Source organism: Sinocyclocheilus rhinocerous, unplaced genomic scaffold (assembly GCF_001515625.1).
Source record: "Sinocyclocheilus rhinocerous isolate Xijiao unplaced genomic scaffold, SAMN03320098_v1.1 scaffold260, whole genome shotgun sequence".
In the NCBI taxonomy this organism is placed as follows: Eukaryota; Metazoa; Chordata; class Actinopteri; order Cypriniformes; family Cyprinidae; genus Sinocyclocheilus; species Sinocyclocheilus rhinocerous.
The window spans coordinates 453177-459102 of record NW_015637541.1 but is presented as its reverse complement, the minus strand read 5'-3'; positions in this window follow the sequence as shown (position 1 = coordinate 459102).

The window sequence follows — 5926 nt, the reverse complement described above, 5'->3', positions numbered from 1 at the left end:
AAATCAGTATTGGTATCATTGATACTGGCCTTCAGTCATAAAAAAAAGATGCCATTAAACAAATATTTAAAAATATACTGTTTTTATGTTGTTCGTACATTAATTTGAAGATTGAATGTGAAATTATTGCAATATAAAAGTATATTTAAAAACTTTTATTTTAGGTGGGATTAATCGCGATTAATTTCAGAAAAATTTGAAAAACTTTTTTAATCGATTGACAGCACTAATATTTACATTTAATTATGAAATGTTCCCACCTTTTATAATAATAGTAAAGTCATAGAAAGTATGAAAAAAATGCAGAGACCAAAAAACCTTCCTTCACCATCACCCTTATCCATTATAATAATAATAACAATAATAATAATAATAATATTTAAATTAAATAAAAAAACTATTTTCTAAACAAAAATAAATTATGCCAACTTCTGAATTCTAAAAAAATATTTATTTTAATTAAATAATAAACAATATTTTTTAAATTGAATTTAAATAAAATAAAATAAAATAAAAAGCTGGCACAATTTATTCTTATCTACAACACTAATTTCAAGCATTTAAGCATAAGCCTGAAAGATTTCGATCAAGTGAGCTCCAAATGGACTTGAAGTATTTATTTTAATGCTGTGTTTGTTTGCATAAGCACACAAACATTGCTAGCTTCGTTTCAGGTTTTTGGAAGAGACTCCCGTTTCCCACTGACCGAAAGACTGAACATAATCCCTGTATAACAGACGGGACTTTCTACAGGAAACCCTGAGCTGAGTCCTGTAGGCTAACGCACTAAACACCTGTTACAGCACATGTTGTGTCAGTTACTGATGAATCCCCTGAGATGGCATTCTCAAGGCATAACCAGAGAGCTAATGCTATGCTCGACTCACTTTCACAAAATGTCATATTAATGGTTAGTAGTCTGTTCGAATCCCAGACTTGAAGTATATATAGCGACGCTCACCTAATCAAAATCTTGAAACACACATGATGACACAAGTTAGAGTGCATGTGAACACTTGTACTTCCTGCTTCCCAGTTATCGTTTTCCATTCGCCATCGGCAGAGACAAGTAAAGCACAAGCTGTCCTAAACCCCTCTATGCAGCTCCAGAGATCATTATTCACACAATCATAAACATTTCATTTCTGCACTGCGCTCGAACATTTCCATTTCTGAGATCAAATTCCTTTGTAGAGCCTCGAGCAACAATCTGACACTGCAAGCATCAATCTCTCAGACAGTTTCCACTGCGGCCCGTCGCTGCCCTGATATACAACGTCAAATCAATGCGAGAGACAAATATCTCAGATATTACTAGCAACACAGCCGCGCTTGCATTGTGCATGTGAATATCACATATAGCATCTATAATTTATAATTTATCAATGTCAACATGACACTTGAAGGCAGAAGTGAATGTTAATGTACACACTGGTGCTGATAGGCGAATCCCTTGAGCAAACACACTGATCAAATCAAAAGGCCTCTGGAGACCATACACTGGACTCAATATCTGCTGTCAGACAACAGACACAGATAGAGGTGAATTTCAGTATCAATCAATGCCAGCAGTATCTTTTCAACGTCAAGCACTGCAATATCTTCCAGGGAAAGCAGCAAAATGTTATAATTTTTTTCAGTCATAAAAACATATCTGCAATGATCAGTCCTGATCTAGAGGCATTAGCATCCAAATGAGAACTTCAAATGTTATATAAAGCTAATTATATTCAGCAGTGTGCATACATGCATTACATAATGAATATGTCAAAAAATATCACATTTATTACAAAAATACAGAAATGTATTATATATATATAAACAAATACTGAATTTCTAATTGTATAAAAATAGTATAAATAAATATGCATAATAATAATAATTATTATTATATTATATATGTGTATGTTTAGGGTTTACTGTATTATATTATATTATTATGTATGGTTAGGATAGATAGATAGATAGATAGATAATAATAATAATAAATATGTATAATAATTATAAAAATAATTTATAGATATTATTACAAAATTAATATTCATGCTTAGAAAGAAAGAAAGAAAGAAAGAAAGAAAATTGTAATAAAAGCAACCCCAGAGAGGTTTTGTCAGATTAAGTTAACTTCTGTAAGGCAAATATGTCTCCAAACTATAACTAAATATGCACACACACACACACACACACACACTCTTTGGCAGGCGAGTGGCTCTGCTCTGATTATTATGACAGTCCTAATGCAGCGTCCGGCTCAAAAGCGTTCAGACAGCTGATAAGAATGTTTGTATTGTAAGCCTTTACCATCCCAGATCCTGCCTGTTTGCTCTGGCAAAGCTGTTGGCCCATGCAAGCTGCCAGAATGAAGAGCTCGCAGAGAACAGAGGGGATTGTGGGATTGAGAACTGCAGTAAGATAGGGCTTAGATAGAGCTGCTGAGAAAATGCTGATGAGAGTCGATTTGGGCTTTAGGACTTTAGAAAACACCCTGTAATGTCATTAGCTCATTCTCTCTCAGCAAGATCTGGGCAAAAACAAGCACACGGACACCCCAAAACACCCCGTACACACACACATATAGCACACTTTCTGTTCCACACTGACAGGACTGGACATTTAGAAATGATGGTTTGTTCAAATGAGATTCTGTAAATCTCACCATAAGATAATTAAAAGGGAAACACCATGAGATTAAAATCTTATTTATGACTTCATTCATCATTCTAGGTCACAGGCCAACCAGCTGTGCAGATGCTGAGGTCACATGACACCATTTTTAGACGCACCCAAGGGCTCCATGTGACCTCGTGACTCTTGGCTCTGACTCAGAATGAGAGTTTAGAGGTGTGAGGTTACCAGCTCTGTAACTTAACTTCTCGTCATATCACAAACCTGACAAGAGATAAAAGAGAGGGATATAAAAGAGAGGAAATGTGAGAAAGAGAAGACAAAGGGACATCGCTGTCTTAGATCACTGGATATCTTCCTCAGATCACAGTCTGACATCCACCATATCCTCTCCATCCAACCATCTTATAATAGATAGGAAATTAATCAGTATTTGGATAAAAGTATAAATCTAGGGTTATTTTTAAATCTGGGTTATCTTGACATTGTATTTAATAATATTAACTTTTACAATATATTTAATATTAATAATAATATAGTTATTAATATTTTAGTTTTAATGTAAATATTACATTACAATTATACATTTTTGAATATATATATATATATAAAATTAATTTTTTATATAATTAAAACTGTTTCATCATTTGTATCACTCTGCTTGCAGTATTTCCCACCGCGAGTGTCATGGTGGATTCCCAAATCCACTGTAATTTAATAAATAATACTGCTTTTGTGAGTTTTTTAGGCGAGAATGTACTTGTTTATACTTCAAATATGTGGTTTGTTAATAAAGATAACGCCTATTTGAAAATGTGATTTAACGTTTTTGGAGATATGAGCTCCAGGATGCCAGCGGCCGTTCAGTGTTCATAAACCCGCCGAGAGCGCCTCACCTCGGCCAGATCTTCTGGAATTTACCACTGGCTCTGATGGCTCTATAGTGGTTAAACATGAGATATAATTAGTTTTGGTTAAAGAGCAAACCGTTTTAGCTGAGGGCAAAATCTCATAAGTTTATATTTTATATAGTAGTTATATAGGGAAGTTGTGCCTAATGGTTAGAGAGTCGGACTCGTAACCCAAAGGTTGCGGGTTCGCGTCTCGTACCGGCAGGGATTGACTGAATTGCTAAAGCAACTTTTATGATGGCTGCTGTTGTTTATTTAATTTTTTTTTTCAATAAATAATATTTTATATAAATAATATCAGTATTTAATAATAATATTTAGCATTGGGAATCGGTGTGTGTGTGTGTGTTCATGATGGTGATTTTTGTTACATTATTCCGCCATTAGATGGCGACAAGAGACTGTTTTTATGAGTGAGTCACCAATAAAGACTTTTATATTGAAAGAGACTGAAACGCGGTTGTAAACAAGGAACAGTGTTGCCAGACGTGCAATAATTATTGTATTTGTACGATAATTTTAACCACTGTACGATGTATGATCAATTATGAAAAAAATCCCATAATGTACGATCATTTCAGAATTTTGTGACACTTCGAGCACTATGTTGAAATTCACTATGTATGAAATGTATACCCCCCTCAACATCTGGCAACACACTGGCTTCCGAGGTGGATTTTGGACCTTCCCACTAAGATATTTATCTATTGTGGTAATTTTCATGTCATGTCAAAAAATTGTTTGTCAAGATAAATAGCTGTATTCTGTACGTTTGACTTGTGTTTGATCATTTTCTTCCAAATACAATCATTTTGAGGTTCTGGTACGATACTCTGGACGTTTCCAATCTGGCAACACTGACAAGGAAGTTATTTTTACTTTTAACAACAGCTTGAAAGACGCAGCCAACAAATGAATGCAGCTCTGTCATTGGAAAACACCCTTAACAGATGAAAGGATAGTACGACAAAGAGCCTATCGCTTTCCTCAGCATGTATTCAAACTAATGTTTTATTGTGAATATGAGATTGAGCTGAAGAATGAATGCTGTATCAGATGCAGTTAATCACGATCGCTCAGTCCATCTCTCTCTCATAACACTCTACTCCACATAATACACGGCTTTTAATACAGTAATACAATAAGCTTTCAATGAAGCAACTCAACGTTCCTTTGTTACTCGTTCTAAAGTAACGTTTTCGAATTAGTAAAGGAGGATTCAGCTGTTAAACTGTTATTCTGAGATTTGAATCTGTCGCGGAAGGAAGTAGTTCTGCATACAAGAAGTTTTTTTTAAGACACTCAGTGGTTGTTTCTTGTGGCATTGAACTGTTGTATAAACATAGATATATACATATTTTCATAAAAAAAGCCTCTTCATTGGCTCTCATTGACACAACCGAGTTATTAAAGATTTCATTTGAGATTGTTCTCTCCTGCAGGCTGTCTGTGAGAAACAGAAATATAATTTTTTTAACAGTGCTGCTTTTCCCCCATCTAATAATCCCACGCTGAGACTGCTTAAGTAAATGTCATCATTTCTGTTGAGTTCTGCAGTTGATGGATGACCGCTGCAATTTCAACATCGCATGTCACTGCGACCGCTAAACATCCTTGTAACTGTATGTTATTGTTGCAGGCCTCACAAGGGTCATTGACAGGGGAAGTAGTTGAACCTTATCTGAACCAATCACAGCCTCCGCTCTGACATTATGACAAATCCCATTCAGTCCTATTCAATTACTTTCTCTCTTTCCTGTCTCTCAGTCTCTGTCTAACCAACTCAGACAGTTCAAATGTCAGTAAAATCTCTGCAGGACAACGTAAACCCTCAAAAAGTGTTGACGGCTCTCGAGGGGATGAGAATTTGGACATCTGCTAATCTAATGTAGACTGCAGTCTCTTGGGGCTGGATGTATAAGACAAGTCTGTCTGCAACAACGACCAGAGAGAATGGGAAAGACAGCAGACATGCCTTTGTGTCTCACCTATATTCACTGGAAAATCATCTTACATTCTCGCCTAATGGTCCTTTAGACATAATGTTCACCTTTGAGCTATTAGGAGTCAGAGGTTTTAACATAGTTGTGCAATAAATTGAGCTGGATAATGTCATCGCTGAACCTGCATTATCGTTAATCCACCTTCGGAGATTTGGACAGTCTCCATTATGTGGGCTGGAAATGCACAATTATCCAGATGCATGACTGGGAAAGTTATTTCTATGTACAGTTGATATATGAAAGTAGAGAAATGCAGACCAAGTGTTTATGAACAAAACTTTCAAATAGAATATTTTTTTCATATTGTCATAATAATCATATATAATTAAATATGCAATAATTTACATATTTCATTAATATATATATATATATATATATATATATATA